Source organism: Triticum dicoccoides, chromosome 5A (genome assembly GCF_002162155.2).
Source record: "Triticum dicoccoides isolate Atlit2015 ecotype Zavitan chromosome 5A, WEW_v2.0, whole genome shotgun sequence".
NCBI classification, from domain to species: Eukaryota; Viridiplantae; Streptophyta; class Magnoliopsida; order Poales; family Poaceae; genus Triticum; species Triticum dicoccoides.
The window spans coordinates 433113074-433139034 of record NC_041388.1 but is presented as its reverse complement, the minus strand read 5'-3'; positions in this window follow the sequence as shown (position 1 = coordinate 433139034).

Below are 25961 nucleotides of genomic sequence, written 5' to 3'. Positions count from 1 at the left end.
AATAGGCTCCAGACGTGAAGAGCTGCGTCGGGTAGATGGAGCGGGTGCCAGGGGCGGAGCAACACGAATAGGAGTAGGCACAACGGGTGGTGCAGTGCGCGCTGGAGTGGGCGCAATGGCCTGGTTGAACTCTTCGGTGGTAGGCAAGCGACGAGTAGGTGCATAAGATGCTGATGAAGAGACAAAAGTCAGTGGCGGTGCGGCGGGCAGGAGCTCCCTCCTGTTGGCGGCACAGCCATGGATTGAGTCCATGCAGGCAGCTACGAAGTCATCCACCAGGTTGTCGAAGGCTGCCTCCAGAGCCCGGAGATACTCAATAAGCATCTCAAAAGCCTCATCTCGTTCTCCTCTGGGGCAGGAGAATGCGTAGTGACAAGTATAAGGCACATGGCATGGAAGATAGCGGTAGCGACGAGTCTTCATCGCAGGAAGGACATCCCTGAGGCGAGCTATCGCCTCACGGGCTGCCATCTGCATAGCATGCCTCTCCGCAGGCATGGCTCTTCCCATGAACCGGAAGCGGCGTAACTCACCACACCCTCCCCTGAACTGCACTGTGGCCTGGTGCATGGTCAGACTGTCGTTGACCTTGTGCTGGTAGAGTGTGAAGACTGGGCGCACAGACGGCCCCATCGCGACCTGAACGATGAAGGAGAGAAGCTTGACGAACCCATCGGGCACGTTGGCGAAGGTCTGAGACTCGCAGCTGTTGTCGGCCATCTACAAAGGTAAGCAAAAATTCTAAATGGTCAGATCATAAATTTATGCTGACAGTCAGAAAATGACTACAATAGCAAAAATATAAATTAGCTCTATCATGCTAGTAACCAATTAGCGATCGCACCTAGTGGCTTCCTACAGTCAGTCTGGCTCTGGTACCAAGCCTGTCACGACCGGTTTTCCAATAAAAATATTTATTGAGAAACCAATCTTTTGTGTCCAGTATGGAAAAAAAATTCTCCTTACCGGTGGACAATCTCTTGATACAATAAGCCAGTAACATAAAATATATTACAGGGTCGAGCTACGGGTGCTCAACCAAATTATTACAAGCACGCCAATAATTATACATAAAGGCGGACATGACACAGTGGTGTGGAGGCATACTACTGACTCGAGGATAGGGCGGTGGTGGAAAAACACAGCGGGGAGTGAGATACATGACTCTAAAACTGGCCTCTCATCGAGCGTCAAGGTGAGGCTCAATCAATTTATTTGGTAGCGGAAGCGGATATAATATAGTGACCAAATCCAGGGTCGCACGAGACTGACTGGGATTCCTCTAGGCGTCGGACTCGCTATCGAACTCTTCATCCATGAGATCGCCTTCGTCAGCATCTGGCCAAATCAACAAGCCAGTGAGTACTTTGAAAGTACTCGCAAGACAGTTCGGACGTAAGATATAACAAATGCATGCATGAATGCGTCACGATTAATTCACCAATGTAAATTCAAAAAATTGGCATAACGAAGTAAGTAAAAAGGGAAACGGCGGTAATCCGCCTGAAATCCCAACAAAACATAAATGAAAACCGATCGGGTGTCTGAAGCGACCCTCGAAAGGTGAACAAATAAATAGAAGGAACTTTAAAAGAAATGCCACAGTCGGACGTCTAAGCGACATCACGGAAAGGGCTTTAAAAGAAATGCCACAGTCGGACGTCTGAGTGACATCACAGAAAGGGCTTTTAAAGGAAATGCCACAGTCGGACGTCTGAGCGACATCACAGAAAGGGCTTTTATTCACAAGTAAATAATGCTCATAATCAACATTCAATTCATGAAATTAAACGGGTTAGTCCATCCACAGGAATAATCATTTAGCCGGAATTAGCACTCATACGATTCACCGGAGTCTCTGTCATCAAAAATGGCACTTGTCAGGATAAGATGATACTGATCTTGGACATAGAATAGATGATTCAAGGAATATATGACTCTGCAGAGTTTGTACAAAAATTTCCCACAGCCAACGGATTTCCGTAGTCACGAAGGACTAGTTCCGTTTACGGTATTTCGGAAGAAACACAGCTAACCAGTACACACCCATCCTACCTCTCGATGCTAGGAATCACCCTAGAAATCGTCCAAGAAAAACTTTTGAGACGGGGAGATCACAATCTCGAATGGCATGGGATCAAATTTATATACGCGCGCTCTAAGGGGTGCCCCGCTCTCGGTCCCAACCGGAAACACCCATGCCCCCTGACCGGATGACTGGCTTTAATCCAGGGCCATGGAACCATCATCCCGGCCTCTCCTTTTGGTGTGTACCAGGAAAGCGGTTCGCAACTTACTAAACCATATTCCTTGCGGAAAACATGTGGTAGTACAGGGAAGGAAATGGGAGGAACTGGACCGATACGGCTTGACACTGCAGTCACTTAGCCTGGCATAAGACTGGCATGCTACAACACTGCCATCTTACCCATCCTCATGCCAACACATGGCCATTCATATTCGCATCCATCCACTTATGGTTCATCGAACTCACTTACCTCGACAATGCATGGAAATAACGTTCATCGGTATGCTCATCAACATGCCATGAGACTAACTAAAATGCAAAACATGCCAAGACACTCATCATATCAAAAGTTCAAACATGCTTGCCTGGTTCGGAGTAGTCGGAGCCTAGCTCGGTGAAGTTCGCGGCTCCATTACCTCCTTCGGTATCTACGGTATAAAGAAATACATGCGCTATCGTAAATACCAAGAGGTGCACAGAAAGTTATACCAAATATTTTTCAAATAAATATGATAAAAAACTAGACAAAATTTTGAAGAGGACAGAAAAAGAATCAATCAAAAATACTATTCTGTTTAAAAGTTATAAAGGTTTTTGTCCAGGGACTTATCTATAATGAAACAGAAAGTTTCCAGGGGCTAGCTTATGAAAACAGAAAACGCTTCGGCAGAAACTACGCCAGCCCAGAGGGAAAGCGCATTTGGCAGAAGGCATTTTCAGAAAACGCTTCGTTTAGAAAGGAAAGAGAGGCTGACAACGGGTCCCACTTGTCATGTTTAAACTTTCAAATGGGAGGCACGAGGCTCGTCGGCGCCCGAGGGCTGCGGTGGTCGCCGGCGGCGATCCACGATGAGGTAAGGGGATCGGAGGTTATCAACGTGCTCACCGTGTCCTTCCGCAATGGTGGGTGGTGGTGTTGGTCGCCGGGGAGCACCACGTCGACGGCGGTCTCAACTCCGGCGGACGGTGGTTCGGGCGTGGATGGAGCTCGTCGGAGAGGACTGCAAAGGCCAAATTGATGAGGGGGTTAGAGTACTGGGTGTGAGAGTAGGCTACGGACGAGGTTTGGGCGCCGGAGGTGGCCTCACCGGAGTGAATCGAGCTGAAGGCCGAGGCGGAGCGAGGCGGCCGGAGTCGAGGAAGAAGGGCCCCTCGAGGCTCTTCTAGTTGCTGGTCGGGGTCCAGTGAGGTGCTGGAGGTGTGCAGGGGCGAGAGGGAGCTTGGGGGCGTTATATATAGCCGGTCCGAGGCGGTTGCCGTGAACGGGATAAGTCCGGCGAGCGATTACGGTGGCGCTGTGGTTGGGCAGTGGAATTAGGAGTTTGGGCATCGCCTAGGTGGAGTAGTGGTGCCATTCCAGGGTCCAGCTCAGCACGGGAGGGGGTTTTACGGCCTGTCCCAACCGAACGGCCGTGCGGCACGTCGGCGGCAGGGAGCGCGCCCTGCGCGTGCCAGGCCACGGCGGCGGTGCTGCACGCGTGCGCTGGCAAGGGAGACGGCCACGCGGAGCTACCAGATGGCTTGGGCGGCGCTGAACGGCGTTCTGTCGTGGTGTGCCTTCTGTCGGCCGCCACAGGAGGTCCCAACGCCGCAGAAGACGCCAGCGAGGGCAGGCCAGCGCGCCACCGACGCCAGGAAGGCTCCACGCACGCGTGTGAAGCTCCGGACAAGAGGGAGGGGCTGCGAGCATCGAGCCAAGCGTACTGTGAGCTTGTGACTGAACTCTGAAGAAAATGACACTGTAAAACTGAATTTTACTGAACTTTACTGAAAATGCAAAGATCAGTGCAGCTCAGGTGTTCGACAGAATGCTTTTGGCATCTAGGGATTTTTCCTTGAGCTGAAATTTGGTGGAGTGGCTTCTCATTGCTCTAGTAGGCTGCATGATTTTTGGTGGAATTTTTGGAGGAGTGTAGATATGAATTTCACCAAATTTGGCAAATCTGGTCCAAACTTGCAGTGAGTGAAATTTGAAATTTTTGAAAAGAAGAAGAGTGGATCAAGATGGTTCTAGGTTGTGGGTACTAAAGACAATCCAGGGAAGTTGGTTTGGGACAAAAACTCAAAGGCAAAATGGCACTTGCTTTGAAAATCACTTAGGCTCAAAATAATTGGCAGAAATGTTTTGGGAGATAAAATAATTGAAATAAAATCCAAAAACTTGTTTGGACTTGATGAGACAGAGGATTTAAATTGCTCAAAGGTGGAGAGAAGGGTTTTGAGAAGATTTACTATAGGAGACATGGTAAAACCATGGGTGGTTTCAAAAATAAAGAAGTCCCAAAACTCCTAGGGTTTCTTTATTTTAAATGAAAATGAAAAAGTTTGAGAGGGTAACAACCAGAAGGAAAAGCTCCCAAAACTTCAACACCAAATTTGAAAGGGAAAAGAAAATCCTTGCCAAAGGAAAGGAAGTTTTTAAGAGGAAGGATTTCTGGAAAAGAATTTTTTTTAAAAGCCCTCTTTTAAAAATCCAACAAAGTTTTTGATGAAAACCAAATTAAAATTTTGGAGTGTCACAGTGATTGATTGAGGGAATTTTGAAACTTTTGAAAGTTAAATGAGAGGGAATAAAAGGACTTTCCCAAACTTTCATTTTGATTTTATGATCTCCGTTAATTCAAATACTTTTCAAATACAAAACCCTAGAGAGAAGATGACATGACTTCTTCCATTTATTTAAATGAAAAGGGTTTTGAAAAGATTTGAATTTCATTTGAAAATATTTCGAATTCAGAACTTTAAGCAACTCAATGATTTTCACGAGAGAAGATAAAATGACTTCTTCAAAATATATGAAATACGAGTTGGAAGTTTAAAAGGATCAAATTTAAAGTCCTTTTGGAAATTATTTTCAATTCGGAGTTATTTGGGTTTTATTCAAATTATTTTTCTCCAAAAATAAAATATATGGAAAATAGGGTAACATGATTCCCTGCAATAAAAATTTGGAGAGAAATAAATTTGAAATCATTTTGGTATTTTTAAAATGATTTTTGGTGGATTTTATTAGAGCAGGAGCACTGTTTGAATTATTTGATTTTGTGTGGATTTTATTTGACTTTACTAAAATGTCCATGTTGTAGAAAATGTTGTTCTGAAAATTTTGATATATTATATGCCTAGGTTATATTTTATTTTATTTTTCCTTTATTTTATTTTTTCATCGTGTTTAAAAAAAAGAGCTTCTTCCCCGACTGGGCCGGCCCAGCCAACCGGGCCAGGCCACGGCCTAGCCCAATCGCGCCGTCCCCGACCTCCGGTCGGAGACCGGCTGCCGCACGCTAGCGCCGCCGTGCTCCGCACGGACTCCCGCCGCCGCCGCCTCTGCCTACCCCCTCGCCCATGCCTCGCCTCCCCTCCCCTCCTATAAAGGACGCCGCCCGTGCTCGTTCCTCTCCTTTTCACGTCACGCCGCCGCCGTACATCTCTTCGCCGCCGCCGACTTTGCTGCCGTTGATGCTGCCCCGCGCCTCGCCTCGCCACTGCCCGCGCTGCCCTCTGCCGCAGCCGCCGCTCGCCGCCTCCCTCGCCGCTCGCCTGCGTCGCCGCCCGCGTCTCGCCCCGTCACCGGAATTGCCGCCGACATATCCGGATCTCGCCGCCGTCGTGGTAACCACCCCGCCCTAATCTCGACCGTCGGATCTCGATCCAACGGATCCGACTCCGTTCGTTTTCTTTCCTATCTGGCGCATTGTTCGTTCGATAAGCCCTTGGTGGCAAACGTTCGTTAAATAGCCTTTTTGTTTTATTTTTATTTCGGCCAGGGACCTATCTGTGATGATTTCTTTACAGATTACTCCCAGTTCATCAATCGATCACTACTTTTTACTCGTTAGTCCAAATCCAATGAAACCAATGCTCACTTCTTCGTTATGATCCCCTCTATCCAGTAATCCAACTCAAACATGTTTTGAAAGTTTAAAATTTGAATTAGACCATATTTGAATTCAAACTTCGTTTGATCATAACTTGAGTTTTATAACTCCGTTTTAGTTGATTCTTTTTGCTAATCGAAGCTCTTGACCTAAACTTTCTGATAAGGCCAAGTACAAATAATTTTGGTACCGTTAGAAATTGTTTTATATTACAAGAGTTGTTTGCTTGGTTTTGATGCTTTCCAAATTGTTCTTCGTTCTTTCCGACCTTTTGGGTGATTGCTTATGTGTTGTTATTGTTGCTTGCCTACGATAGATTGAACGGAGTGTGACGAGTAGAACTATCAAGAGTTATGAGTGTGAATCATCTTCAGCAACATTGCACGCAAGTTCACACTTTGATCATATCCCTTTCATACCCATTTTTTATGCATTAGTTTCACCCTCAAACATTGCATGAGTAGGATTGATAACTTGTGGGTTGGGAAGTAGTTGATGAGGTAGAACCTATTGCCCTATTATATTCAAACCTTGGGAGTTACTTATACGAATTGCTTATACTGCTATGCTACGCTCGTAGATGTGGTTTGGGTGAGTGAAATCCATGACAGATGTGAGATTGTTAAATAATGGTTTAACTTAAGGTGGCAACTTGAATACACATCTGGGTGGATTGAGGCACCTGGAGTACCCAGTGTTTGCCTGTATTTTTTGGAAATCCCCGGGTTCCGTGTGATTTCCTATGGACCGCCACCTAGGCTCAAAGGGATCATAAGATTATTCATGCTAGAAACTTCGGTGTGCAGCCACAAGCTATTATGGGCTCTAGCATAGTTGAGTAAGTTACATGAAGCTCTTAAAGAGGTGGATCAGCAGGTAGTGGATTGTAGGTTCGGTATGGTCTTCCCGGAGTAGAGCGTTAATGTTTCTGAAAGACTGTGTCTTGGTCATCCGTTTCTCAAACACCATGTGGTGCGAGAAATCCAACGGAGGCGATCGAGTCTTGTGGGGAAAAGTGCACAAACCTCTGTAGAGTGTATAAACTAATCATGGTTAGCCGTGTCCCTGGTTATGGACATCTTGAGTATCTGGTTCTTGGATTATCATATTGATCTCATCACGTTACTTAAATAATTTGTTGGGTTATTGATGTTAATTTGGGATTGAGTTGGAGGAACCTTCTCAATAATTTCAACCAACTTTGTAGTTAAATAAAAGTATATTCCTTTGTTGTAGGGGAAAAATGGCTTTTCGCAAAAACATTATAACCATAAAGCCTTTCCACCAGCCAAATATGCATGTAGTGATAGCTATTATTCATCATTATCCTGTGGTGTGAATTTGCCAGTACATTCAATGTACTGACCTTTTGTGGCTGCAACATCTCATGTTGCAGGAATCTTACGACGGGTAAGTGATACGTTAGGGTTACGATTTCTACGCTCAACTTTGTCGTTGGTGTTGATGGGAATCCACAACCTTGTTGTTACTTCCGCTATTTGGATTGAGGTAATAGTATTTACGTTATTTTATACATGTGATTTACCTCTGTTATAAATCCTCGAGTACTGTGCGTGTCAGCATACCGATCCAGGGATGACACTTAAGCATAAAGACTTGACCGTCTGAGGTCGGGTCGCTACAATGGCACTCTCCAATAAAAAATGGTAGCAAGTCTCGTGAGCGCTAAAGTTTCTGTTTTTTACAGCATGAACATAAAGACTTCACCCAAGTCTTCCCAAAGGTTCTACTTGGCACAAACACTAATTAAAACATAAAACCACATCTAAACAGAGGCTAGATGGATTATTTATTACTAAACAGGAACAAAAAGCAAGGAACAAAAATAAAGTTGGGTTGCCTCCCAACAAGCGCAATCATTTAACGCCCCTAGCTAGGCATGATGATTTCAATGATGCTCACATAAAAGATTAGAATTGAAACAAAAAGAGAGCATCATGAATAATATGACTAGCACATTTAAGTCTAACCCTCTTCCTATGCATAGGGATTTTGTGAGGAGACAACTTATGGGAATAATAATCAACTAGCATAGGAAGGCAAAACAAGCATAACTTCAAAACTTTAAGCACATAGAAAGGAAACTTGATATTATTGCAATTCCTACAAGCATATATTCCTCCCTAATAATAATTTTCAGTAGAATCATGAATTAATTCAACAATATAACCATCACATAAAGCATTCTTTTCATGATCTACAAGCATAGAATTTTTATTACTCTCCACATAAGAAAAATTCTTCTCATTCGGAATAGTGGGAGTATCATAAGAAACTCGAATACTATAAATTGTTTCCACATTAAAAGAGTAATGTTCAGAAAGGGGGTAACCATAATCATGACAAGTTTTATAAATATAATCACTACTTTTTATAGCATAAGTATCATCACAATAATCATCATAAGTAGGAGGCATGCTATCATCATTATAAATTTGCATATCAAAACTTGGGAGACTAAAAATATCATCTTCATTAAACATAGCATCCCCAAGCTTGGGACAAACATTAATTGCAGCAAATATATTCTCAAAAACATCATCTTCATCAAACATAGCATCCCCAAGCTTGGGCCTTTTCATATCATAAGCATAATCACTCTCATCATTAATAGTATGGATAGCACCAATAGTATAGCAATTATCATATTCTTCCAAGCAAGTGCCAAAAATATTTTCAAGATCATAAGAAGTATCATTATCTTCCACAATTATATTTTCATGAGGCACAATAGTAATATGAGCAGCATTATTTGGGAGAGATATCTTTTTACCTCTCTTCCTTTTTCTTTTCTTCTTCTTCACCACATCATGTATGGGTTCAATCCTCTTTTTGGAGCTCCTTATTAATGAGATTGGTTGAATACGAGGCTCCTCCTCGTTACCTGATTCATCATAAGAAATAATAGAAGGGTATTGGGAAGTCTCTTCCCTTTCGTTAGTATTCTCTTCATCCTCTATTTGTTTTGTTTTCTCTATGTAATTGGCAATATAAGGATTTTCAATGCAATTCACTGCACAATACATATAAATTTCCTCTAGATCAAAACCAAGAAGTTTATAACGGGCAAATTCTGGAAGATGCTTAGTTATACGTTTCGTTTCTTCGTAACCCATAAGCAAACTGAGTTCATTATAATGTGCAAGGGAAATCAAGTCATCACAATTTTTGGACACGATTAGATCATGAAAAAAAATTCATCGAATAGCTAAATGACCCTGTTCATTGCAAAGTCCACAAGTACGGCCAAGAAAATTCAAATTTTCAGCACAATCATCTAGCATTTCTTGCAACAATTTAGTTTGTAAGTACTTATGCCTCTTGCAATATCTATCTTCCCTATTTGGTGTGTACTTACAAACCCAATGCACTCCACAAAAATTGACATGTTTATAGGAGACATTTTAATCATAACTAGTGCAATCATCATTAGTACCATGGATATTCAAGGAGTTCATACTAACAACATTGCAATCATGATCATCATTCAAAGATTTAGTGTCAAACATTTTAATGCATTCTTCTTCTAACACTTTAGCACAATTTTCCTTTCCATCATACTCACAAAAGATATTAAAAAGATGAAGCGTATGAGGTAGACTCAATTCCATATTTTTTGTACTTTTCTTTTTTAAACTAAACTAGTGCTGAAACAAGAAACAAAAAGGTTCGATTGCAAGATCTAAAGATATACCTTCAAGCGCTAACCTCCCCGGCAACAACGCAAAAAAAGAGCTTGATGTCTACTACACAACCTTCTTCTTTTAGACGTTGTTGGGCCTCCAAGTGCAGAGGTTTGTAGGACAGTAGCAAATTTCCCTCAAGTGGATGACCTAAGGTTTATCAATCTGTAGGAGGCGTAGGATGAAGGTGGTCTCTCTCAAGCAACCTTGCAACCAAATAACAAAGAGTCTCTTGTGTCCCCAACACACCCAATACAATGGTAAATTGTATAGGTGCACTAGTTCGGCGAAGAGATGGTGATAAAAGTGGTATATGCATAGTAGATAATAGTTTTTGTAATCTGAAAATATAAAAACAGCAAGGTAACGAATGATAAAAGTGAGCGTAAACGGTACTGCAATGTGTTGAAACAAGGCCTAGGGTTCATACTTTCACTAGTGCAAGTCCTCTCAACAATAATAACATAATTGGATCATATAACTATCCCTCAACATGCAACAAAGAGTCACTCCAAGTCACTAATAGCGGAGAACAAACAAAGAGATTATGGCAGGGTACGAAACCACCTCAAAGTTATTCTTTCCAATCAATCCGTTGGGCTATTCCTATAAGTGTCACAAACAGCCCTAGAGTTCGTACTAGAATAACACCTTAAGACACAAATCAACCAAAACCCTAATGTCACCTAGATACTCCAATGTCACCTCAAGTATCCATGGGTATGATTATACGATATGCATCACACAATCTCAGATTCATCTATTCAACCAACACATAGAACCTCAAAGAGTGCCCCAAAGTTCCTACCGGAGAATCACGACGAAAACGTGTGCCAACCCCTATGCATAGGTTCATGGGCGGAACTCGCAAGTTGATCACCAAAACATACATCAAGTGAATCACGTGATATCCCATTATCACCACAGATACACACGACAAGACATACATCAAGTGTTCTCAAATCTTTAAAGACTCAATCCGATAAGATAACTCCGAAGGGGAAACTCAATCCATTACAAGAGAGTAGTGTGGGAGAAGAAACATAAGATCCAACTATAATAGCAAAGCTCGCGATACATCAAGATTGTGCCAAATCAAGAACACGAGAGAGAGAGATCAAACACATAGCTACTGGTACATACCCTCAGCCCCGAGGGAGAACTACTCCCTCCTCGTCATGGAGAGCACCGGGATGATGAAGATGGCCACCAGAGAAGGATTGCCCCCTCCGGCAGGGTGCCGGAACGGGTCTAGATTGGTTTTCTGTGGCTACGGAGGCTTCTGGCGGCGGAACTCCCGATCTATTGTGTTCCCCGATGGTTTTAGGGTATATGGATATATATAGGCGGAAGAAATACATCAGGGGAGCCACGAGGGGCCCACGAGGGTGGAGGGCACGCCCAGGGGGGTGGGTGCGCTCCCCTGCCTCGTGGCTTCCTCGTTGATCCCCTGACTTGCACTCCAAGTCTCATGTATTGCTTCCTTTCCAAAAATAACTTTTCTGAAGGTTTCATTCCGTTTGGACTCCGTCTGATATTCCTTTTCTTCGAAACCCTAAAACAAGGAAAAAACAAAAACTGGCACTGGGCTCTAGGTCAATAGGTTAGTCCCAAAATTCATATAAAATAGCATATAAAACATCCAAGGTTGATAATATAATAGCATGGAACAATAAAAAATTATAGATACGTTGGAGACGTATCAACCACCTAGTTTCACATACCAGCAGAAGAAAAAAATTCTATGATTTAAGACATTACTTCTGGGATGACCCACATCTCTATAAAGAAGGAGTAGATGGTGTTATTAGGTGTTGTGTACCTGAGCATTAACAGGAACAAATCCTATGCAAGTGTCACTCCGAGGCTTATGGAGGACACCATGCTGGAGATAGAACTGCACATAAGGTATTGCAATCCGGTTTTTATTGGCCTACTCTCTTCAAGGATGCCCGTAAGTTTGTCTTATATTGTGATGAATTTCAAAGAATTGGTAATATTAGTAGACGTCAAGAAATGCCTATGATATATTCACTTGTTATTGAACCATTTGATGTATGGGGCTTTGATTATATGGGACCTTTTCCTGCCTCTAATGGACATACACATATTTTAGTTGCTGTTGATTATGTTACTAAGTGGGTAGAAGCTATTCCAACTAGTGGTGTTGATCATAACACCTCTATTAAGATGCTTAAAGAAGTTATTTTTCCAAGGTTTGGAGTCCCTAGATATTTAATGACTAATGGTGGTTCACATTTTATTCATGGTGCTTTCCGTAAAATGCTTGCTAAATATGATGTTAATCATAGAATTGCATCTCCTTATCACCCACAATCTAGTGGTCAAGTAGAATTGAGTAATAGAGAACTCAAATTAATTTTGCAAAAGACCATTAATAGATCTAGAAAGAATTGGTCCAAGAAACTTGATGATGCATTATGGGCCTATAGAACTGCATATAAAAATCCTATGGGTATGTCTCCGTATAAAATGGTTTATGGTAAAGCATGTCATTTACCTCTTGAGCTAGAACATAAGGCATATTGGGCCATCAAAGAGCTCAATTATGATTTCAAACTTGCCGGTGAGAAGTGGTTATTTGACGTTAGCTCACTTGATGAATGGAGAACCCAAGCCTATGAGAATGCCAAATTATTTAAAGAAAAAGTTAAAAGATGGCATGACAAAAGAATACAAAAGCATGAGTTTAATGTAGGTGATTATGTATTGCTATACAACTCTTGTTTAAGATTTTTTGCAGGGAAACTTCTCTCTAAATGGGAAGGTCCTTACGTTATCGAGGAGGTCTATTGTTCTGGTGCCATAAAAATCAACAACTTTGAAGGCACAAATCCGAAGGTGGTGAACGGTCAAAGAATTAAGCATTATATCTCAGGTAATCCTATAAATATTGAAACCAATGTTATTGAAACCGTAACCCTGGAGGAATACATAAGGGACACTTTCCGGAACGTTTCAGACTCCGAAAAGGAATAGGTATGTGGTACAGTAAGTAAACCGACTCCAAAATAGTTCTAATGGCAATTTTCTTCCGTTTTGGAATATTTAGAAAAATAGAAAAATGAGAAGAAGTCCGGGAAAGACACGAGGGCACCATGAGGGTGGAGGGCACGCCCCCTACCTCGTGGGCACCTCGTGTGCTCTCCAGACTCCGTTTTCTTACACGTCACGTATTTTGGTCAGTAAAAATTCATTATATAACCTCCCGAAGGTTTTGACCACCGTATCACGCAAAAATCTCCTGTTCTTGTTTCAAGTTGTTTTCTGCCAGGGTTGTCATAGCCAAGCATCATGTCGTCTCCCTCCTCCTCCAACAATGAGGGCAACGATGCTTGGCTAATGAAGATAGAGCTTAAGAGAGAAGAACCAATGGAGATCAACAAGGATGAAGGGATCAAGAAGGCCACGGAGGACCAAGTTCCGGCAACAGAAGACATCCTTCAACTTGATCACAATCTTCTTACCCCAATTGAGATTCAAGCTTTCAAGATGATTGAGCTAGCTCGTATACAAAAAAAGTATCTCACACGTGAAAAATTTTTGTTGAAGGAGCATATCATCACACTCAAGGGCATTATCCGCAAGTTGGAAGACCTCCTACGCTCGATGTGCGACTACCCATCATCACCACCATCTTCTTCACCAACAAAGGAGACATAATCGCATGGGTATGGGCACTCCCCTTGGCAACTTCCAAGCTTGGGGGAGTGCCCCGGTATCGTATCACCATCACTTCTATCTTTACCGTTTTTCTTAGTTTGATCCTTTTGATAATATCTTGATCTAGTAGCATAAAGTTTTAGTATGATCTAGTTGTGAGTTTTGCTTTATGATCCTTCTATGTAATTGAGTCTGTGAGCTATATATAATAAAGATTAGTGTTGAGTCAATGGCTTGACTATTTTGCCATGATCTTGAGTGAATAAAATAAAAGAGAAAGAATAAAAAGAAATAAAAGAGATCATATGGATCTTATGGAGAGTAATGAGCTCACATATAAAGAGTATGATGATTAAAAGTTGTTGAGAGTTGACAAACATAGTTTTGGTCATCGTTGCAATTAATAAGAACTAATAAAGAAAGAGAGGTCTTCACATATAAATACACTATCTTGGACATCTTTTATGATTATGAGCACTCATTAAAATATGGCATGCTAAAGAGTTGACGTTGGACAAGGAAGACAACGTAATGGGTTATGTTTTCTTACATCTGAGATAAATTATATTGTCATGGATCATCCAACATGATTGAGCTTGCCTTTCCCCCTCATGCTAACCAAATTCTTTGCACCAAGTAGAGATACTACTTGTGCTTCCAAACACCCTTAAACCAGTTTTGCCATGAGAGTCCACCATACCTACCTATGGATTGAGTAAGATCCTCCAAGTAAGTTGTCATCGGTGCAAGCAATAAAAATTGCTCTCTAAATATGTATGACTTATTAGTGTGGGAGAAAATAATCTTTATACGATCGTCTGATATGGAAGAAATAAAAGCGACGGACTGCATAATAAAGGTCCATATCACAAGTGGCAGTATAAAGTGATGTTCTTTCGCATTAAGATTTTGTGCACCCACCCATAAAAGCGCATGGCAACCTCTGCTTCCCTCTACGAAGGGCCTATCTTTTACTTTTATCTCCTACCTTGCATAAGAGTCATGGTGATCTTCACCCTTCCTTTTTAAATTTTATCTTTTGGCAAGCACAACATGTTGGAAAGATCCTGGTATATATGGCTAATTGGATGTGAGTTTTCATGAACTATTATTGTTGACATTACCCTTGAGGTAAAACGTTTGGAGGCAAAACTATAAGCCCCTATCTTTCTCTGTGTCCGATTAAAACTCCATACCCATAAGTATTGCGTGAGTGTTAGCAATTGTGAAAGGCTATATGATAGTTGAGTATGTGGACTTGCTGAAAAGCTCTTATATTGACTTTCCTATGTTATGATAAATTGCAATTGCTCCAATGACTGAGATTATAGTTTGTTAGTTTTCAATGAAGTTTATGATTCATACTTGAAATTGTGATTGAATTGTTAGTCTAAGCATAAGAGATCATATGACAGGAATTATATAAGTTGCTATTCTAAGAATGATCATGATGCCCTCATGTCAATATTTTATTTTTATAGACACCTCTATCTCTAAACATGTGGACATATTTTTCGATTTCGGCTTTCGCTTGAGGACAAGTGAGGTCTAAGCTTGGGGGAGTTGATACGTCCATTTTGCATCATGCTTTTATATCGATATTTATTGCATTATGGGCTGTTATTACACATTATGTCACAATACTTATGCCTATTCTCTCTTATTTTACAAGGTTTACATAAAGAGGCAGAATGTCGGCAGCTGGGATTCTGGGCTGGAAAAGGAGCAAATATTAGAGACCTATTCTGCACAGCTCCAAAAGTCCTGAAACTTCACGGAAGTCATTTTCAGAATATATAAAAAATACTAAGCGCAAGAAGTTTCGGAGGGGGGCCACACCCTGCCCACAAGGGTGGGGGCGCGCCCTACCCCCCTGGGCGCGCCCCCTGCCTCGTGGGCCCCCTGGTGGCCCTCCGATGCCCATCTTCTGCTATATGGAGTCTTTCGATGAGGAAAAAAATCATAAGCAAGCTCTCGGGACGAGACTCCGCCGCCACGAGGCGGAACCTTGGCGGAACCAATCTAGGGCTCTGGCGGAGCTGTTCTGCCGGGGAAACTTCCCTCCGGGAGGGGGAAATCATCGCCATCATCATCATCAACGATCCTCTCATCAGGAGGGGGTCAATCTCCATCAACATCTTCACCAGCACCATCTCCTCTCAAACCCTAGTTCATCTCTTGTATCCAATTCTTGTCTCCAAGTCTGGGATTGGTACCTGTGGGTTGCTAGTAGTGTTAATTACTCCTTGTAGTTGATGCTAGTTGGTTTATTTGGTGGAAGATCATATGTTCAGATCCTATATGCATATTAATACCCCTCTGATTATGAACATGAATATGCTTTGTGAGTAGTTACGTTTGTTCCTGAGGACATGGGAGAAGTCTTGCTATTAGTAGTCATGTGAATTTGGTATTCATTCGATATTTTGATGAGATGTATGCTGTCTCTCCTCTAGTGGTGTTATGTGAACGTCGACTACATGACACTTCACCATTATTTGGGCCTAGAGGAAGGCATTGGGAAGTAATAAGTAGATGATGGGTTGCTAGAGTGACAGAAGCTTAAACCCTAGTTTATGCGTTGCTTCGTAAGGGGCTGATTTGGATCCACATGTTTCATGCTATGGTTAGGTTTACCTTAGTACTTTTGTTGTAGTTGCGGATGCTTGCAATAGAGGTTAATCATAAGTGGGATGCTTGTTCAAGTAAGGGCAGCACCCAAGCACCGGTCCACCCACATACCAAATTATCAAAGTACCGAACGTGAATCATATGATCGTGATGAAACCTAGCTTGACGATAATTCCCATGTGTCCCCGGGAGCGCTTTTCTCTATATAAGAGTTTGTCCAGGCTTGTCCTTTGCTACAAAAAGGATTGGGCCACCTTGCTGCACTTTATTTACTTTTGTTACTTGTTGCTCGTTACAAATTATCTTATCACAAAACTATCTATTACCTATAATTTCAGTGCTTGCAGAGAATACCTTGCTGAAAACCGCTTGTCATTTCCTTCTGCTCCTCGTTGGGTTCGACATTCTTACTTATTGAAAGGACTACGATAGATCCCCTATACTTGTGGGTCATCAATCCGCCAGGCCATCCGTGGCATTAGACCAACTTAGGACAAAAGCCTAAGCTTGGGGGAGTACGTATTTCTCACCGACATTATATTCATGTTCACACACTATTGCTAGATGTCGGTGCTCATACTTTTTCATTGTAATATCCATGCTAGTTTATTTTAATTTTTTTGCTTTCTACTTGTGTGTTTAATAAACCTTAAGAAAAACAAAAAAATTAGTTGTAGCTTTTAGCTAGTTTTAATTTCCATGCTTGTAGTAGTAATTAAAAAGAAAACCCAAAAAGATTTCATGTTCTTATTTTGCTTGTTGGGAGCTTTCCCGTGTAAATAGTTTTATTTCTTTTCTTTTCTTTGGGGGTCGATAGGAGAAGACCATAATTAAATTGTTGAAGTGGCTCTTATATGCATTATTGTTGATCTGACAAAAGAGCCCATATTGCCTTGTCTTCTCCTGTTTATTGAATGCTTGCAAATCCCAGCTTAGTCCAATGCACGTGCACTATTATTATTATCCACATCGTTCGGTCGTGCAAGTGAAAGGCAATTATGACAATATATGATGGACTGACTGAGATGAGAAAAGCTGGTATGAACTCGACCTCTCTTGTTTTTGTAAATATGATTAGTTCATCGTTCCTGATTCAGCCTATTATGAATAAACATGTTTGCAATGACAACTAGAGATCTTAGTTTCTTGTGCCATGCTTAATTATCTAGGAGCTTATAATGGTTTACCTTGCATGCCAACATGCTATTAAAATGGTTCTGATGTGGTATGATAGGGTGGTATCCTCTTTTGAACGATTCGAGTGGCTTGACTTGCCACATGCTCACGCATGTAGTTGAAACAAAATCAACATAGCCTCTACGATATTTATGTTCATGGTGCATTATATCCTACTCATGCTTGCATTCGGTGTTGATTAATTTTAATGCATGTTCATGACTGTTGTCGCTCTCTAGCTGGTCGCTTCCCAGTCTTTTTCTAGCCTTCACCTGTACTAAGCGGGAATACTGCTTGTGCATCCAACTCCATAAACCCCAAAGTTATTCCATATGAGTCCACCATACCTACCTATATACGGTATCTACCTGCCGTTCCAAGTAAATTTGTATGTGCCAAACTCTAAACCTTCAAATAAACATTCTGTTTTGTATGCTCGAATAGCTCATGTATCAGCTAGGCTTGTCTGTATCTTCCATGTTAGGCGGGTTATTCTCAAGAGGAGTGGACTCCGCTCCTCACTCACGAGAAAATGACTGGTCATCGGGATGCCCAGTCCCATGCTTTATGCAAATCAAATCAAAATAATTGCAAACAAAACTCCCCCTGGGACTCTTGTTAGTTGGAGGCGCTCGTTGTTTCGAGCAAGCCATGGATTGATGCTTGTTGGTGGAGGGGGAGTATAAACTTTACCATTCTGTTTGGGAACCGCATATAATGTGTGTAGCATGGAAAATATCGCCATCACTTGGTTGTTATGTTGACAATGAAAGTATATCGCTCAAAATATTATTCATCTCTATTTTAAAACCAAGCTCTGGCACCTCTACAAATCCCCACTTCCCTCTGCGAAGGGCCTATCTATTTACTTTTATGTTGAGTCATCCTCCTCTTATTAAAAAGCACCCGCTGGAGAGCACCTCTGTCATTTGCATTCATTATTGATTAATTTACATTGAGTATGACTTGACTGGATCTCTTTTACCATGAATTACAATGTTTAGTCAGTCCTTGATCTTTAAAGGTGCTCTGCATTTATGTTTTTCGGTCTCAAAAAGAGCTAGCGAGATACCATCTTGTTATATCATATTATGATTGTGTCGAGAAAGTGTTGTCATCCGAGATTTATTATTATTGCTCGCTAGTTGATTATGCCATTGATATGAGTAAACATGAGACCTATGCGTTATTGTGAATATGGTTAGTCTATAATATTTGATGAAAACTTGAATGCTGGCTTTACATATTTACAACAACAAGAGCAAATAGAGTTTGTAAAAGTTTTTCTTTATCACTTTCAGTTTATCAACTGAATTGCTTGAGGACAAGCAAAGGTTTAAGCTTGGGGGATTTGATACGTCTTCGTCGTATCTACTTTTCCAAACACTTTTGCCCTTGTTTTGGACTCTAACTTACATGATTTGAATGGAACTAACCCAGACTGACGCTGTTTTCAGCAGAATTGCCATGGTGTTATTTATGTGTAGAAACAAAAGTTCTTGGAGTGACCTGAAACTTTACGGAGACTATTTTTGGAAATAATAAAAAATCCTGGAAAAAGATCAAGACCAGGGGGGCCCACACCCTAGCCACGAGGGTGGGGGCGCGCCTGCCCCCCTGGGCGTGCCCCCCTACCTCGTGGGCCCCCTGGAGCTCCTCCGACCTCAACTCCAACTCTATATATTCACTTTCGGGGAGAGAAAAATCAGAGAGAAGGATTCATCATGTTTTACGATACGGAGCCGCCGCCAAGCCCTAAAACCTCTCGGGAGGGCTGATCTGGAGTCCGTTCGGGGCTCCGGCGAGGGGAATCCGTCGCCGTCGTCATCATCAACCATCCTCCATCACCAATTTCATGATGCTCACCACTGTGCGTGAGTAATTCCATCGTAGGCTCGCTGGACGGTGATGCGTTGGATGAGATTTATCATGTAATCGAGTTAGTTTTGTTAGGGTTTGATCCCTAGTATCCACTATGTTCTGAGGTTGATGTTGCTATGACTTTGCTATGCTTAATGCTTGTCACTAGGGCCCGAGTGCCATGATTTCAGATCTGAACCTATTATGTTTTCATGAATATATGTGAGTTCTTGATCCTATCTTGCAAGTCTATAGTCACCTACTATGTGTCATGATCCGGCAACCCCGAAGTGACAATAATCGGGACCACTCCCGGTGATGACCGTAGTTTGAGGAGTTCATGTATTCACTACGTGTTAATGCTTTGGTCCGGTACTCTATTAAAAGGAGGCCTTAATATCCCTTAGTTTCCGCTAGGACCCCACTGCCACGGGAGGGTAGGACAAAAGATTTCATGCAAGTTCTTTTCCATAAGCACGTATGACTATATTCGGAATACATGCCTACATTACATTGATGAATTGGAGCTAGTTCTGTGTCACCCTAGGTTATGACTATTACATGATGAACCACATCCGGCATAATTCTCTATCACCGATCCATTGCCTACGAGCTTTCCATATATTGTTCTCCGATTATTTACTTTTCCGTTGCAATTGTTACAATCACTACAAAATACCAAAAACATTACTTTTGCTACTGTTACTTCTGCTATCGTTACCACTACTATCATATTACTTTGCTACTAAATACTTTGCTGCAGATATTAAGTTTCCAGGTGTGGTTGAATTGACAACTCAGCTGCTAATACTTGAGAATATTCTTTGGCTCCCCTTGTGTCGAATCAATAAATTTGGGTTGAATACTCTACCCTCGAAAACTGTTGTGATCCCCTATACTTGTGGGTTATCAATGGTCTACGAGGGTACGTAGACAACACTCTTCCCTTCTTGTTGCTATGCATTACCTAGATAGATCTTGCGTGTGCGTACGAATTTTTTTGAAATTACTGTGTTCCCCAACATGCCCCTACGCTAGTTCGCGGACTTCCCCATCCTCCCTCGGACCCGGCAGGTGACGAGGTCCTACCTCGGGGTACGGCAGCGGCGGTGGGGGACGTGGGTCGCCGAGATTACAGATCGGGAGACCCACACCCGCCGGTGGCTCGGTAGCTTCCACACGGCCGAGCTTGTGGCCATGGAGTACGACCGCTGGCAGGTCTGCTACCACGGTGCGGCGTCTAGGCTCAATTTCCCCTTTGACACACGTCTGGTCCACCTCGTTCCGCCGGAGCTAGGGGTGGTGAGCTCGGCTATGGCGCGGGAGGACCGCGAGGCATGGGAGCGCCTCGAGGCAGAGGCCGCCGATGAGGCCTACATGCAAGAGCTCCGCCAGCAGCACCCGGAGCTCCTGGAGGCGGAGCGGGCGATCTTTGCCGGCGCTGAGGGCGGCGAGGTTATCGCGCTCTCCTCCGATGACGAGGTCGAAGGCGGCAAGGACGACGACGTGGAGGGCGGTGAGGTTATCGCGCTCTCCTTCGGTGACGAGGTTGAAGGCAGCAAGGATGGCGGCGTGGAGGGCGGCGAGGTTATCGCGCTCTCCTCTGATGACGAGGTCGAAGGCGGTGGCAACGGCGGCACGGAGGGCATCGAGGTGGGCCCTAAGGATGAGGAGATCGACGTCGACGAGTGGAGGAGTGCCTTCCCCAACGACCCCGACGACGGCACCGGCCCGGACCCGGCTCGCGGCACACCGTACATGACAAGGAAGGATTGGCTTGACCTCTACTTCGACCGAAAGTAGTTTAGCTTAGTTTAAATTTATGTTTTATGTTCGGTTATGCAAAACTATCTATGTTTATGTTTGAATGCACGCTACTTTCGGTTGAACCTGCTTTGAACTTGATCAAATTGAAGCTTACAACATTAAGTTTAGGGGATCGACTAGAAAAGGCCAAAAATTGTTGGAGTATATATATATATATATATATCCACTAAGGGTTTTTGTCCTTTAACTTTTAAAGGATCGGCTAAAGATGGCCTTATGACTTGTTTATTTCAGTTCTTCACAATGTGATACTCTATATGTGCAACTATTTGTCGTGCAATTCAATTTCATCAATAATAGTTTCAACAATACCACTATGAATTATGATATTTGGTTGCTGTTAAGGATATTGCAGTTAACATGCATTTTCGTTTTTTTAACAATAACTAGTGTACTTTAGACCTGCACAATACCGGTTTGAATGACTATTTGCTTGTTCTAAAATGTTATGCCTGATACAGTTAACACACCTTTCCACTTCTTGTTTTGCTTAACTAGCATGCTTAAGCCTGCACACTGAAGCTATCATTTATAGATTATGTTGTCTACCATGGATATATTTGGTTGATGTTTAGCCCGTTGCGCTTAACATGCCTTTATATGTACTCATGCAGGAAAATGTTGAGAATATTGTTGTTTTCCATCGATGTTAGTTTCATCGCGTCGCTTATATGTACTCACTGTTCAGGATATCGGTAGCTGGTACCATATAGCCTGGGGTTGATAAGGGATTAATCGTCGAATCAGACATTTCACTGAATATATCAGTAACCCATTTATCAGTAGGTTAACTAGGGCCATATTTAATATATCTGAGGCTACATAGCAACATGCATTGTACTGAATGACTAAATATGCAATCTCGGGCTACATAGCAACAAGGAAGAGTGTTACCTTAATGTTTTGATGATGTCTAGATATACATGTAATAAAATCTTATAAAATGAGATGGAGGGAGTGTTGTACTACATCATTTTTCAATTGTTGTTTAGCTTCTAATATTAACTTGGTGCTTTTAGGTATATATATCATTGCCAAAGTTCCACACTTCGACCCTTCTGGGGCAATGAGATATTCATGAACCAGCATCAAGTGAGGAAACTGATAAAGATTGTTATTAAAATGGGTCCAAAGACGTCAATCGAACTATTTGTTTACACTTTATGCAAGACAACAGTGATCTGCAGGATGGTAAGTAAGAACCCTGCAGCCTTCTTTTTACTACCCGTAATGAGTTGTGTCAGATGACAATGTCTGAATCTTTTTTTCTTTTGCAGTGGATCCTCAAGCAGTTTACTCAAGATTACCTCTCAAACTACATGATTGGCGGCCGACCATCACAAGGGGTTGGACTAGAGTCTTGCATGCATCTTGCATCCAGGAGAGCACAATAGGGCCATTCCGCTTCACCATGCTCAGCAACCGGAATGTCTGTCGCCTCTTTCTTTACCATCTGTAATAGTACAAGTATAGAACTCTGGTTCATCATTCTTTATTTGATGCTTATGTAATTCTTAAACATATGTACCTATGGATCGAATAATGCATTGGTTGTTTGAACCTGATGGATATGAATAAAGCTATAACCTACCTTTAAGTTTAAATTAGGTACAATTTTAAATATCAGCAATTAAATTAGGGCCAAATTATGGTGTGTAAGTCATTACGGCGCACACGGTTTGATAAAGCACAACGTGTATGATATACATCATAATCCGATGTGGGGAAACGCAGTAATTTCAAAAAAAATCCTACGCACACGCAATATCTATCATGGTGATGCATAGCAACGATAGGGGAGAGTGTTGTCTACGTACCCTCGTAGACCGTAAGCGGAAGCGTTATGACAACGCGGTTGATGTAGTCGTACGTCTTCATGATTCGACCGATCCTAGCATCGAAGGTACGACGCCTCCGTGATCTGCACACGTTTAGCTCGGTGACGTCCCACGAACTCTAGATCCAGCTAAGTGTCAGGGGAGAGCTTCGTCAGCACGACGGCGTGATGACGGTGATGATGAAGTTACCGATGCAGGGCTTCGCCTAAGCACTACAATGATATGACCGAGGTGGAAATCTGTGGAGGGGGCACCACACACGGCTAAGAGATCAACTTGTGTGTCTATGGGTGCCCCCTCCCCCATATATAAAGGAGTGGAGGAGGGGAGGGCCGGCCCTCTCTATGGCGTGCCCTAGGGGGAGTCCTACTCCCACCGGGAGTAGGATTCCCCCCTTTCCCTAGTTGGAGTAGGAGAGAAGGAAGGGGGAGAGAGAAGGAAGGAAGGGGGGGCCCGTACCCAATTCGGATTGGGCTAGGGGGGTGCCCCCTCCACCTTTCCCTTCCTCTCCTCTTTTCCACTAAGGCCCAATAAGGCCCATATACTCCCCGGGGGGTTCCGGTAACCCCCCGGTACTCCGGTAAATGCCCGAACTCGCCCGGAACCATTCTGATGTCCAAACATAGGCTTCCAATATATCGATCTTTATGTCTCAACCATTTCGAGCCTCCACGTCATGCCCGTGATCACATCCGGGACTCCGAACAACCTTCGGTACATCAGAACACATAAACTCATAATACCAATCGTCACCGAGCGTTAAGCGTGCAGACCCTACGGGTTCGAGAACTATGTGGACATGACCGAGACTCGTCTCCGGTTAATAACCAATAGCGGAACCTGGATGATCATATTGGTTCCTACATATTCTACGAAGATCTTTATCAGTCAAACTGCATAACAACATACGTTGTTCCCTTTGTCATCGGTATGTTACTTGCCCGAGATTCGATCCTCGGTATATCTCAATACCTAGTTCAATCTCGTTACCGACAAGTCCCTTTACTCGTTCCGTAATGCAACATCCCGTAACTAACTCATTAGTCACATTGCTTGCAAGGCTTATAGTGATGTGCATTACCGAGAGGGCCCAGAGATACCTCTCCGATACACGTAGTGACAAATCCTAACCTTAATCTATGCCAACTCAACAAACACCATCGGAGACACCTGTAGAGCATCTTTATAGTCACCCAGTTACGTTCTGACGTTGATAGTACACTAAGTGTTCCTCTGGTATTCGGGAGTTGCATAATCCCATAGTCATAGGAACATGTATAAGTTATGGAGAAAGCAATAGCAGTAAACTAAACAATCATCGTGCTAAGCTAACGGATGGGTCAAGTCAATCACATCATTCTCTAATGATGTGACCCCGTTCATCAAATGACAACTATTTGTCCATGGCTAGGAAACTTAACAATCTTTGATCAACGAGCTAGTCAAGTAGAGGCATACTAGTGACACTCTGTTTGTCTATGTATTCACACATGTACTAAGTTTCCGGTTAATACAATTCTAGCATGAATAATAAACATTTATGATGATATAAGGAAATATAAATAACAACTTTATTATTGCCTCTAGGGCATATTTCCTTCATTCGACACGGTTCACCGAGAGGAAACTTGTGTAACAATACACACAGTTGCCGTTTGCAAAGCGTGTGTGATGTGAGACACTATCACATATAGTGTGGGAAAACTAAATGTGTGTGATTGTCTACCTGTCGTACACGGTTTATAATCATGAACTGTTTGTGATGTGCCAGGCATCGTAAAACTCCCGTGCCTGGAATCTGCCTGAAAAACTCCCATGCCTGGAATCTGCCTAGTTTTAGGTAAAACCACAAAACTCCGACTGCGATGGCAATGCAAGCACAAATGAGTAGCAAGAATGAAGCATTTGGGATATTTGAGATATTGGAAACGGTTATATAGGGACAACTGTATGCATCAAGGCTCCCTATCCTCGACGGTTTCTGATTCGTGTGGGAAGGACCCCCTATCGCCGTCACTCACTAGGCGACAGTTCCAAATGCCATCGCGGAAAGGGGTTAAAAACCGTTTGTATAGCACCGACGCGTACCAGTGTGAGTACATTGCCGCTGGTTCGTGTTGTGCTCAATTGCTATGGATGAAGCAAACCCTCTACGGCATCAATGTGAAGAATGTGTCACTCTTTTGTGACAATGAGAGTACCATCAAGATTGCTCGTAACTCAGTTCAGCACTCGAAGACAAAGCACATCCAGATTCGTCATCATATTCTTCGAGATCATATGTTGAAGGGCGACATCTCTATCGAGTACGTAAAGACTGAAGAACAGCTAGCCGATATCTTCACAAAGCCCTTGGATGAGAAGAGATTTAGCAAGTTGCGGTGTGAGCTAAATATCTTAGAATCTTCGAATGTTCTTTGAAAAGAATACACATCCTAACACTTATGCAAAATTAATGACTTGGATGCGCAACACACGAAGTAACGTTTTTCTTCAATCAATGAAGGCTAACCCTTTAAGTGTGAAGAAATCAATACAGAATTTGATTCTCAGAGCCCCACGACAATTATACGCGGCGTCTGAAATCATCATTCTTATACGGTGGGTCACGCTACCAACAAAAGTAGAAAATCTTTAATTTGAGTTTTTCTTCAGTTTTTTTTGAAATTCCTCAGTTATTCAAATTCTTCAACTTTGCAAGTCTTCACTCTTTCCGACTGTGTTCTTTATTAACTATATATATATATTTGAGTTTTCAGTCCTCTACAACATTCACTTATTACTAATTCTTCAAGTTGACTTTTCTGCTAAGTGAATGTGATGGGACCCTTCCCCCTCTATGCTAAACTCAACTCAGTCTGTCCACAAATTCTTCATGTGCGTTCTATTTGAAACCCGTTCAAAATCATCATTGTGTCCTTGTCAGCTGAAGAATTTTTGAGCGGAACTTTAAAATATTCTTATCTGAATTTTCGGCTTTTGCCGCTTAAACCGTTCTACATCCCACAATAAGATTAAAATACTCACCCACGATCTAACACGATCTCCACTTCTCAGTATGTGAGTGACACATGTCGCTAGGATGAGAAGGGTCAGGGGCACGTTCGTCCATTTT